General features: G+C 37.4%; 1 protein-coding gene across 2 annotated transcripts in view; it reads left to right on the top strand.

The window, feature by feature from the left end:
• The window catches only part of MID1 (midline 1), a 664,445-nt gene that overhangs the window by 222,618 nt on the left and 427,932 nt on the right, over positions 1–13,895 (top strand). The window lies entirely within an intron of this gene.

Below are 13,895 nucleotides of genomic sequence, written 5' to 3'. Positions count from 1 at the left end.
TACACAGGGAGTAGTGCAAGTGAAAAAAAACACCATTCCATCCAGTAAAATCATCAGAATCAGCCCTGGGGATCAGGATACTGATGTTTTGTAGCTATCATTGCTTTATATGCAGACCGCCTGAGTAGAAAAGTGACTGTGTTCTCATGAGATGGTGACCCCCACTTTCCAGGATAAAATCAGTAGATTTCAGGTCATCCCTTGAACATAGAATGTCCCAAAGTGCCTACCACAGAGCATTACTGCTGTATGAGGGTCATAGCTCTGTGAGAGAGGTAATTCCATGAAAAAGGAATTGTGTGGACAAGTAACCTGTTGGAACACAGCATTTCATTTTATATTCATCTCTTGGAGATCCACAGCACACATTAGCATTTTTATGACTGGTAAGTCCTGCATGCCTGATTAACATTGTTTAATTCAGCATTTTTAAATTAACTTTAATATGGTATTTTTAAAAATAGGGACATGTGAAGAATATGCTTCTTGGAGATATCGTGAGGAACATTATTCTAAGGTGCTAATATTGTGCTGGGCTCCAGAAGGATTGTTTATGGGATTTAATACTGATGACAAGGAACAGGTGTTTACTTTGTTCTAAGAAGATGAATTTTTAAAACTGACTACACTGGAAAAAATTTTTTTTAAATAACTGATGAAAATAAACACATAGGAAAAAAGAAAAGAAAACAATTTTGTTTTATAGGTCACCAATTATATTGTGGGACTTAGGAAATCAAACAAACAATAGGGTCCTAATTTGTAAATCAAACAACAGGTATTTAATAAATACTATTTTTACTCCTTGCTCTGTTAGTTGCTGTGCATACTACAAAGGGATATGGGGCACAGAGCTTATGATAAATTTATGATATTAATAGTGAATATCTATTGAGTCCGTAATATGTGCTAGGGTTCAGTCCAGTGCTTTACATGTATTATCTCACTTTATACCTACAACAGCCATATATGGTAAGTACTGCTATTATGCCCATGTTGTCTGAGGTCTGGTCCAGGACCTTTTCTAAGTCACACTGATACTTGGTAGTGAAGCTGCTATCTAAGGCCAGAAGGTTTCACTCCAGAAACTCCAAGCTTGACCATTATGCTACACAGCTATCAAGCTGCATGCATGGGTCCTCGCTAACTAGGCATGTGGCAGAGAAGATTACCAGGCTTGGGAACTCATTAAAAAATATATCACTTGCTGCAGCTTTACTTTAAAAATCTCTGCTTTGCTCAACTTCAAATATGTGTGTGTGTGTGTGTGTGTGTGTACGCATATGTACATATGTGGTGTGTGTTATTTGGTTTAATCAACCAATATACATCCACAGTATCCCATACATTTGCTTGCACATTCCTATCTCTTCAAAGAAGTTTCTATTCCTTGTTTTTGTAGGAGCTCTTTGTCTTTAAAAAAAAAAAAAAAAACAGCTTGGCTGACTTCATTTTTATGGTCCCACTTCAATGGCAGGCCGCATGTGAAATTTCAGTCTTGTTTGGGCTCTGCACATGGACAGATTTCATAGTCTGTCATTATTTCCCAGTGACATGGAATTAAAGGCCTTTCCTTGTGTTTGTTGGCAACTTTTGGTTCCTTGGTCATATTGGGGTACTATAAGCATGAAGCAACCCTGCTGGGTTACCAGGAATTTTAGTTTAGCATGCCAGATATTATTTCAGGCAAACCCTATTTGTTCATTTTCTTTTGGTTGACTTTGGTCTTTGGACTTTTATCTTTGGTTATTTATTTGTGCTTCTGTTGTTTTAGAATGCAAGCTTCCCTGTTCTATAGTATCCTTTCAAACTATTAAGTCGACCATGAAGACAACAAAACATCCTTATTGCATTATCTTTCCTTGTGTCGCCTTATCCCCACAGCTTCTTGGTCGGGGGCTAGAGTAAGACTTGCTACTGACTGGGTGCCAAGCTGTTCACCATATCATGTCTGTTAACTGTACACACGGTGAGAGCTCATGTGCAGGGTGAGGGGCATCCGTGGATAAGCCCCTTCCCTTCCAAATCCCTTCTAGAATGACTTTCCCATTTCCTGTCCCGCTGATCGCACCCTTGGAGGGGATTTGAAGTCTGGAGTGTCTTTGATGTTTTCTTCTGGCCATGCCAAAGCCTCTCCAGGGGACAACAGCCTCTCTCAAGCCCGTGCAAAAGGGTTTTTAACTCAGATGCGTCTGCCAAGTAGCTGTGTTTCATCCCTCTCTCTTTGATGTCCATCTAGCATGGTGCCTTGTAGGCCTCACCCAGTGCCTGGCATGTGGTGAGACCTTATTACCATTGGCTTATTATGGAAACTTGTGTAGAAAATATTTCTGGAACTCCCCCCCTCCTATGGCAAGTTTATTTCCTTATTCCCATTCCATCTCTTTCCCTCTCCCCTCTACTGTATAGACATTTGCCAGATGTGATCAAACTTCAGTAAAATTGAAACAAAACAAAACAAACAAATAAGCAAACCCAGGATGTAATAAGAGCTGCTTCCTTTAAATGGCAGACTGCAGGGTTGGAATACATTTGCGTGTCACTTACTGAGAATCTGTGGTTTCAAGGCTTTATATCTTCCGACAAGGCTTTGGACTCATTCAATAAGCCCAGCTTACATATATTCTGTTCTTGTTCTTTCTGAGATTTGAGAAAGGTATTTATGGAGGGGCTGATCAAAAAATGAGGTGTTAACAAATTGGACAATCCCTTTCACCACCTTTTGACACATACATGGATATCTACTGACAACTTCCACCACGTTTTTAAATTTTATGCTTACTAGTTGGTTTCTAAATGAAATATTTTCTTTTTTAACATGGTGAAACTAGTGAAACAAAACACAAGGGGTGCACCTTTGAAGGATGCTCTGTCAGGGCCGAGCACAGTGGCTCACACCGGTAATCTCAGCACTTTGGGAGGTTGGGGCAGATCACGAGGTCAGGAGTTCGAGACCAGCCTGGCCAACATGGTGAAACCCCGTCTCTACTAAAAATACAAAAATTAGCCGGGCATGGTGGCATGTGCCTGTAATCCCAGCTACTCGGGAGCCTGAAGCAGGAGAATCACTCCTGGGAGGCAGAGGTTGCAGTGGGCAGAGATCATAGCACTGCACTCCAGCCTGGGCAACAGAGCGAGACTCTGTCTCAAAAAAAAAAAAAAAAAGGATGCTCTGTCAGATTTCGAGTTTGATAAAGCACTGATGTCATTCAAAAAATACATACATATACTTCAATTCATAGACTTTTAGAGCTAAAAGGACACCAGAATTTTCCAGTGTAACTCTACCATTATACAAAGGAGGATACTGAGATGTGGAGAGGTTATGGGACTTGAGTCCATGGCCATTCATTGAGCCATTTTTCCTCTTGAGAATTTCTTTGAGCATTCTCTTCTCTTACTGACTGATGGTCAGAAATCTCTGCTGTCTTTTGGCTCATCTTGGTTGATATCTCAAACGGATGACTTGCCAATTGTAGATTATTAAGACTAGCCTAGCCTTAGCAGACTCTAGCCCTGGGAGTATTTCCCAAGGGAAAAGTCAGGCTGTACAGTCATAGGATTAGCAGCATCATATTGCTTCAAGTGATAATAAATAATGCAGTGAGAGGAGAATAAGGGCAGAAATGTTACTTCTGTTCAACCTTTGTTAACTGTGGAATGTAGAGGGGCTTAGACACAGATAATTCAGAACCGAAACATAATATTTTTTGCATGTGACTTAAGAATGCTCCCTTTGCAATGAAATTTGAATGTGAGGCTTTTAGACTTCCAAACAGTCTCACTTTAAACACCACTGGCATTTAAACACTGGACTGAGGCACTGGGCAAGTTGTCCAGAATACTTCTGAAATCCTCCTTCCAAATTTCATTTGCTGAAAATGGGCAGTATCCCATACTCTACTGCTTTTTGTAGCCCAAACTATTCGGGTTGAAGAATGTTTTTTCACAATGCATCCTACTTTCCAAGTACCAGAGAGACAAGCATCATTAGAAGTATCAGCCTAGCATCACTGCCGTTCTGTGCTTCTTCCTTCCAGGAGTCATAGGTCAGAAAGGTTTGCAAAAGGAATATTCAACACAGAGATTGTGGTCTCCAGTAATGTACTTCTTTCATAATTATGGCCAAGTGTGCTTTCAGAAGGAAATACATACATACACAAAAAATGCAAAAAAATAAACATATAAATTTGTAAAATGGTCACATATATGTCTGCATTCATTTATTTATTTAAAACACAACCAACTTCCTGCCTGAATGGAAGAAGCATTTGTCTATGGTAAAAATCATAGAAAATAAGAAAGAGTTAAGGAAACCATTGGACGAAATGTCCAACAAACAAAAAGTGTTGCCCTAAACACACAATTTTTCAAATTTTTTATAAGTATTTATGGAAATGAGGTAAGGTGTCTTTCATTGTCTTACATATACTGGTGTCTAAGAAATAAATGTAAGAAATTATATTTGCAAACAAGGGATTTACTATTTTAAAAACAAACTCTGCATTGGGCACACAGGTAGCATTAAAAATAAATGTTGAATGAAAGAATGCACATTGAGTTAAAATTTTGTTGATCATAAGAAATAGAGAAATGCTTCATCTTCATGTAATGCCAGAATCAAATGTATAAAATTATTACCACAATACCATTGGTTTAACCCAATTTAATGTTTCTTTCTTTTTTTTTTTTCTTATGGCTTCATAGAATGAAGAAATACTTCCTGGTTAGATAGAGTTATGGAAATTATGTCCCTTTTTCATCTGTAAACGTGAGACTTTTGGTTCTTTATCCTTAATAATGCACAATAGGGTTTGAAAAAATGTCATTTTTTACCCTGGCCTGACAGTTTTAGGAAGATAAATAATAGGCTTCTTGAGCTGTGGCAGATGATATCCCAATGGCTTAAATGTTAACAAGAATCTAGGGGGCACAGCAAATATTGAGTGCAGAATGGAGATCATAGAAATGATACAAAGCTGGGAATGTGAAAGACATGGCAAGAAGTGGGAACCTATGGAAAGATAGTTCATGAGAAATTCCAAGATTGGGGGGTGAGCAAAATATTTTAAGGCAGAGATGCTAAAGATTAAGTTTTATATCATTTGGTGTATAACAGGGTGAACGCTATCCTTTGCCTCCAACCTTCGATGAAAAACTGCTATACCTAGAACTTTGTGTCATTGGTACTTTGAGTGGTGTCTAGCACAGGTCAGTAAGAAAAACCTATGTGTCAGTTTGGCTCCGGTAAGAAGCATATATGCAGATGGAGAAAGTGTCAATGAAAGATAAGCAGGAGGTGTCAGGGAGAGTCGTTAATCCATCATGCAACTCTAACATCTGTGAGGGGAAAGAAGAAAGGAAGGAAGATTGGGACAGAAAACTCCTAACCTGTAGTGCAGCTCCAAGAACATCTTGGCCTGGCTAATGGGGAGCCCCTGAACAAAGCTTGCCCATTAGAGGAATCCACATCAGACAGGGGTCTGTCTCTAGTCCTCTGCTGTGCTCAGTCATTGGCTGGGAGTGACCTCAGGGCATAAATGCCACAGGGGAGCTGTATGCACAAGAGCTGGTGGTTGTCTGCTAACCATACTCCTGGCAGGAAGTTCTCATAAAGGGAGATCTGAGTGGCACAAGCCTATGGTCACCAAAGACAATAAACTCAGTAAGGTGAGGTGATCAAGACACCAATCTAATTCATCAGAAGCAGAAATTTGAGTCAGAAACAACTAGAAGAAACCCAAGCCCCACCTACCTCCATGAATCCATGGAGGACCTCCTCTGTAATTGGGATGGAGATACCAACCAACTTAATGACAATCAAAAGGGAAAGCATGGCTCAGCTGACATCTGATTTATACCCTGACTTGTCTTATAGAATGAAAAGGAGAAAGTTAGGCCAAGCCCCTCTTGTGTTTCATCTGTGCATATTGTCTAGCAGTGTAATCAACTCAAAAGTAGATGGAAAAGTTCTCAACCAGAACGCTTTCCTCAACCAATGTTCTGGTTGAGAACTTGTTCACAATGGCCAATTGTAAACAAGAGATAAGAGAGGTGTCTAGTCATTTTAAAAGCGCTTAATATTTTATCTGTGAGCATAAATATCTTATTTTCAGAGGTCTTTGCTTTACACAAGATGCATTTCAATATGGTCCCCAATTCTGGACATAGCTGAATGTAGGCAACAGTGGCAGATTCAAGTATAGTTTTTTTGGAACTTGCCTCTAGAATATTAGCCGCTGGTGACTTTTTCATGTAAAATGGGCATCCTATTATCTTAGAGGACTCAATGCTTATGATAATAAAAGAAGCTACTTTCTAAATTGCCTTCTTAACATAATATTGCATTTTCAGCATATATAAACATCTCTTTCCCTCATGGCAAACCACTAAGTTGATGTTCATTTTAGACTTGACACTTATCTTATGGAGAGTTGGTTTTCTTTAATTGAATTTTAGGAAATGTTTTGTTTATATCAACATCCTGACTATTCTGGAGAAATCAAACTACAAAAGGCCTTCATTATAGCCTTTTAAAACATTTAAGATTTTATTGTGGTTTCAGGATTTTTTCCTCCATCTAGACACTGTGAATATTTACAGGGATGATCTTGGTTCTGGGCACTTGAAGGACAGTCACGTGTTCCAATATCAAACCCAGATGGGTGCAATTTGTAACACCCATGACAGGTTTCCCTGCTGTATGCTAGCCAACTCATTGTGGATTGCCCAGGAAAATCCTGGGCACTGAAAGGCCCACATCTTGGGAACCTCCCCAATCCCAAGCAAATGGAATGGTTGTTTACCCTACCATGCTCTCACCCTCAAACAAAATGGCGGAGTGGCTATTCTTGACAGGCAAATTACATTCCCCTTTATTTTCAAAGGTAGGACCCTTTAGACTTCTTGAATTGCTGTCATATTATTTCAAACATTTAAGAGTCACATTGATGTAGGGTATCTAGTGGATTTACCAGAGTTACTGATTTAACAGAATATATTCTTCTTAAATTTAAATATTGAACAAATTGAAATCATACTTATTTTCCAGAAGCAGTGAAGGGATGGAAACAATTGTGTTCTCAACAATCTACATATATATATTTTGTTCTCTCTCTTAAATTTGCTTTTATTCAGCTTCTCACTCCTCAGAGCTACTCTATATGAATAAATCAAATTGACATTAAGTTCAACTATGCATGCAACTCTTGCTTTATTTTAACTTCAGTTGTGCATATGTATACACATATATAGTACATATATACATGTATACAATATATGTATACACATAGTACATATATACATGTATACAATATATGTATACACATATATAGTACATATATACATGTATACAATATATGTATACACATAGTACATATATACATGTATACAATATATGTATACACATATATAGTACATATATACATGTATACAATATATGTATACACATAGTACATATATACATGTATACATGTATACACATATATAGTACATATATACATGTATACAATATATGTATACACATAGTACATATATACATGTATACAATATATGTATACACATATATAGTACATATATACATGTATACAATATATGTATACACATAGTACATATATACATGTATACAATATATGTATACACATATATAGTACATATATACATGTATACAATATATGTATACACATATATAGTACATATACACATGTATACAATATATGTATACACATATATAGTACATATATACATGTATACAATATATGTATACACATATATAGTACATATATACATGTATACAATATATGTATACCTATATTTCTGTATTTCCTGGCACATCTTGAAAATCAGTAAATCATAAAGGAGAGAAATGCAAAAGTGGTGGTTTATTCCTAAAAGCAAATTCAGTGCAACTGAATTACTATTTCAGTTCACAATGTGAAAAAGCCAATTGGAAATGTTCCAGATGTGGAAGAGGTAAAAATGCCAACTTTATTAAAATGTAAGCCAATGCAAAATTACAGTCTAAAATGGAAATAGAATTGAGGAAAATGCTGATTTTTGTCTGGCATGTACTGTAAAATTCTAATTTAATGTAGGTTAAAAAAGTGAAATTCCCACCCTTATATACGCATCGAGGGAAAGATAAGCCCACACTAAGTAGATTGTCCATAGTTCTTAGATTTTTGTGTTAATAATAATTTAAATTTTTGATAACATTTTAAGCTCAATTGATAATGGCATTGAAAGATTTCATAAACTAAAACAAATTGTTTTAGTAGAGACCACCAAAAGGGAGACACAATTTGATCTTGGGAGACCAACTTGGACCTACCACGTATCTGTATGTATACTACAGATGGAGTCATAGAGGAGCCACATTTTAAGAAAAGATTGGAAATATGAATAGAGCCATTCCATAAACTGAAGAAAGCCAGTGTTTTTAGTGCTTTAGGTATGATTTCTCATAGAAGGATGATCCATATACCTGTTTATAACCTATAGGTGAAGCCGTAGGGGAGCCACATTTTCACAAAGAAAAAAATGAAGAAAGTGTCTTCTCTGTGACTTTAGGTATGATTTCCCTTAGGAAGATGATCTAAATACTGTGCATACCAATGAACTGAGAAGGCATATAATCAGTAAGGCATAAAGTACTTTGATAAATAGGAAGATCGTAGGGTTTGGAGTCAGACAGACCTGGGTTCAAATCCCAGCATAACTTACTAGCTGGATAAACTTGGGAAAACTAATTAAGCTCTCTGGACAGCACTGTCCTCATCCACAAAATGAGGGTGATAATACCTACCTAATGGTGTTGTCTGGATAGTAATTACAGGTAACATTTCTTGGGTGCTTAGTGTGTACTAGAAGAGTCGCTGGGCTAAGTGCACTGCATGATCTTGTTCAATCATCACAATCACCTGATGACATAGGAACTCATGTTTATCCCATTTAATAGAAAAAACATTGAAGTTTATTGAGGGCAGTTAGCTCCCCCAAGGTCATCTAACACAGGGTGTAGAGTAGCTGGGACTTGAGTCCAGAACAATCTGATTGCACTGGCCTTTCCTCTTAATACATATTTACAAAATAATAAGCATAGCACTTTGCAAATAGTTGCTAATACTCTAATTATATCATCTGTCTTAGGCTTTTCCCCTATTTGGTTCCTAGAGGGTATTGCTACCTGGGAAGATATCCAGGGCATGCTTTCCTTCCCATGCTCAACTCAGTACCACATATACCTCATTTCATTTTATAAGAACCTATCAATCAAACAGCAGATATTTTCCAACACCTTTTGCACTCACATCGGCTACCCAAGCAAGTTCTTCAGTCACTGGAAAGCCTAGAGTCTTGTGTCTTTGTATGCTATTCTAACCATCTACAAAAATGTCAGATAAAAGTATTTTTAATATCTATCCCTTAGTCTACCATCCAAAGAAAAACCCTTTACTCTTTTGCTGTTTGCCATTTACAACTCTGTTCTTTAACTGCAACAAAATTTTTCTTAAAAATCATAAAAGAAATATTTCAAAAGATGATTTTTTAAACATAATTTTATAGTTAAAACAGATTTCCAAGCAAGACTCAAACTCTAAAAGACATAAAAGGAAACAACTTGAACCCTAATAATGAGGTAAATAGCATAATTGTAAATTATAACAGTGGAAGCTCATATTTGCATGCTCATTATATGCAGAAAATAATGTAATGTCGTGTATGTATTAACTCATTTTATCCTCAAAGAAACCCTAGGAAGGATTTCCCACCATAATAATGATAGATAACTGAGTGTAGAAAAGTCCCTGAATCAGAACTAGTAAAGAGCAAAAACAACATTTGAATATAGGACATCTCATTTTAAAGCATGTTATATAAAAACTAAAAATTTCTGATTAGCAAAAAGCCTACCTACACAAAGTTGAGAGACAAATGAAAAATATGACAGATGAAGAGCCGAGTTTATTGAGATATAAAGAATTTTTATGAATCAATATCCGAAAGATGTATACAGGCATATAACAGGAAAGACAATGAATAGCTTTTAAGCAAATTAAGTTCCAAATTCAGTCATAATTAAGTAAATGTATATTAAAAGAACAAAATACTAAAGATGAAAAACATGCAATAGAGGTACCAGCTGTTGACTCCCTTTTGTATTCTTTATGAATGATAAACACTTGAAAAAATGTTAGTCCGATATTCTGCAAGTAAGAGAGTACCTAGGGCACAATGGCTTAAATAAGTTGAGGTTTACTTTTCTCATATAATTAGAAGTTTAAAGATAGGTGGCTTCTGTTTTGGTGGCTCAGTGCTTCCATTATCTCTTGTGGTTCTCTTGGCCTTTCCCTCTCACTGTGGCAAGACGCATACCACAGCACCAGGAACCATGTCTGCATTCAAGTCAGTAAGGAGCAAGGAGGGAGAGAGAAAGTAGTGCTGACACATCTCTTCCTGTATTAGGTAAATAAAAGCTTACCTAGATAGATCCCAGCAGACTTTGGTTTATACCGTCCTGTCTGGAACTGTGATATAATTGAACGCTTATAGATGCAGGGGAGACTGAGAATGTGTTAGCTTAATGCAGAGAGGCAAGAAAGAAAGGGGGTGGGAACAGATGTTGGTTTAAACAACCAACAACATTGCATCTGATACACATTTGGAGCACAATATTTATCAAAATCTACATCCCAACTGACCATATCATTTATTGGAAAAGATGTGGAGCAACTGGAACTCTCGTACACTGCTGTGAGTATAAAATGGCATGATCACTTTGTAAAACCATTTGGCAGTTTATTACAAAGTTAAACACACACCCAGAAATTACATACCTGGGTGTTTGCCTAAGAGAAATGTACACCTGTGGCCCCGAAAGATATTTTCAAGAATATTTGTAGCAGCAATATTTGTAATAGCCCACAACAAGAAAGAATTCAAATGTCTATCAAAGATGAATGGATTAACAAATCCTGGTATACTCATACAATGGAATACTACTCAGCAATAAAAAATAAACTATTGATAACAAAACAACATGAATGAATTTCAAAACTCTCCTGATAAACAGAAGCCAGGCACAAAAGTGCACACACTGTATGATCCCACTTGTAAAATTCTAGAACAAGCAAAACTATGTTGATAAAAAGCAAGTAAGTGGTTGCCTAGAGCCAGGGTTTGGGGAGGGATTTTCTGCAAACAGCTGTGAGGGAACGTCTGTGTTAATGGAATTTGTATTAACCATGTTTCTACCATCTGTAAATGTGATGCTTTAACATCTGCCCTGCATGCATATGCCGAACACACCTTGCTCTGGACAACCCAGTGAAATACCTAAGTCACTTTAAATACAAACCAACCAATCCAGAGTCTACATTCACTTCTCTAACAACCAAAGGTCATTTCTCCTCCCTTATGCTTCCTGCAGAAACCATGATAAAGGCCTAGGCCCACAGTTCCTCTTTCTCTTGCCCACTGGCTTCGTTACCTTACCCTCAGTGATTCCCCAGGTGACTCCTCGATAGTGTGAAGTGTACTCCCTCTCTTGGAAACTGTGAGTATAATAAACTGTCTTTTGAATGACAGTCATTTCCTGCTCTGTCAGCCTTTACCATACCTAAGTAATAATAAAGCCTATTAAAACACAAATATTCTGTATCTGAATTGTGTTGATGGTAACATGGACATACACAAACTGCACACTTAAAGAAGATGCATTTGATTGTATATAAAGTTTATTCAAAGTAAATGAAAATATACATACCTTTTATTTCAGCACTTGATTGCTAAGACTTTATTTTTATTTACCTATTTTTTGAGACGGAGTCGCACTCTATCACCAAGGCTGGAGTGCAGTGGCGTGATCTCAGCTCACTGCAACCTCCGCCTCCCAGGTTCAAGCCATCCTCCTGCCTCAGCCTCCCTAGTAGCTGCGACTACAGGCATGCGCCACTACGCCCAGCTAATTTTTTTTTTTTTTTTTTTTTTTTTTGTATTTTGAGTAGAGACGAGGTTTCACCCTGTTGGCCAGACTGGTCTCGAACTCCTGACCTCAAGTGATACACCCACCTCAGCCTTCCAAAGTGCTGGGTTTACAGGCGTGAGCCACTGTGCCTGGCCTATTCTCTAGATATACTCGCAAATGTATGTATACAAAGGTAGAGCAAGATCTTCATGGCATTGTCTGCCTCAGACTGAAAAAAGCACAAATGTCTGTCATCTGGGGATTGTTTGTTAATGCGGCATAACTGTGCTATCAAAATAAGTATCATGCATGCTATAATTTTGAGCCAGACCCACCTACAGCTTTCCAGCTTGGCCATCTGCACCATAAGCCAGGTCCCAAATGTACAATGAAATATTATTTAGCCATTAAAAAGAATAGATAAGTCTGTATAGACTAAAGAGGAGCAATGACCAAGATAACATTGTTTTAAAAATCAAGGTTAAGTAGCAAGGTCAAGAATACTGTGCACATTCTCTCCAATTTATGTTGATAAATATGGGAAGGGTAGGTTTTAAACATTGTATGTATCATATATTATACTTGTATATGCATATAATGTGTAATGGTAGTAAGGATTCCTTCTGGGAGGACCAGAACCTGGATGCCTGGAGAGGAAATGAAATGTGGTTATCCCTGCATATCCTTTATAAGCTTAATTATTATCTTAGTCCATTTTCTGTTGCTTATAACAAAATACCTGAAACTGGGTAATTTATTTTTTTAAAAAGGAATTTATTTCTTACAGTTGTGGAGGTTGAGAAGTTCCAGGTTGAGTAGCCACATCTGGTGAGGGCCTTCTTGCTGGTGGGGACTCTGCAGAGTCCCAAGGCATACTTCAAGAGGACACATTTGATTGTTTATAAAGTCACATGGCAAAGTGACTGAGCATGCTAGCTCAGGCCTGTCTTCCTCTTCTTATAAAGCCACCAGCCCCATTCCCACAAAAACCTATTAATCAGTTAACCCTTAAATCCATTAATTCATGAATGAACTAATCCATTCATGAGGGCAGAGCCCTTGTAACCCAATCATCTCTTAAAAGCCCCACCTATCAACACTGCCATGTTCGGAGTTAAGTTTCAACATGAGTTTTGGGAGGGACAAATTTTCTAACTACAGCAATTATTATTGTAACATTGCATAAATATATTACTATGTTAATAAAAAGTGGCCATTGCTTTATAAACAAAATAATAAAATGTTAAAAATTAAATCATTTAGAGTTTGCAGAAACACAATATTTTATTACCATCTCAGGCTGATATAAGAATTATCCTCTTTTTACTGGATTAGCTGCTATTCTTAAATCAGTAAATAAGTGTAGCAAGTCCATGTTTCACTACCTGCTGCTGGGGCCAAATATCTCAATAGAGAATGAGCATCCAAACAGCTTTAGCATGTAATAAATGTCAGAAAATAGAAAACAGATTCCACCATCTTCCAAAGGTCTATAGTTCTCCAGACCACTACTTTGAATGGAGTGCTTTTCTTTTCTTTTTTTTTTTTTTAGTTATACTTGAAGTTCTAGGGTACATGTGCACAACGTGCAGGTTTGATACATAGGTATATATGTGCCATGTTGGTTTGCTGCGCCCATCAACTCATCATTTACATTAGGTATATCTCTTAATGCTATCCCTCCCCCAGCCCCCCACCCCCCAACAGGCCCCGGTGTGTGATGTTCCCCACCCTGTGTCCAAGTCATCTCATTGTTCAATTCCCACCTATGAGTGAGAACATGCAGTGTTTGGTTTTCTGTCCTGAGAGAGGGCGTCCTTTCTTGTACCGGTTTTCAAAGGGAGTGCTTCCAGTTTTTGCCCAGTGTGATATTGGCTGTGGGTTTGTCATAAATAGCTCTTATTATTTTGAGATACATTCCATCAATACC

This window comes from Pan troglodytes, chromosome X, assembly GCF_028858775.2.
Source record: "Pan troglodytes isolate AG18354 chromosome X, NHGRI_mPanTro3-v2.0_pri, whole genome shotgun sequence".
In the NCBI taxonomy this organism is placed as follows: domain Eukaryota; kingdom Metazoa; phylum Chordata; class Mammalia; order Primates; family Hominidae; genus Pan; species Pan troglodytes.
Note: the sequence above shows the minus strand (reverse complement) of the source record. Positions and strands in the feature narration are given on the sequence as shown.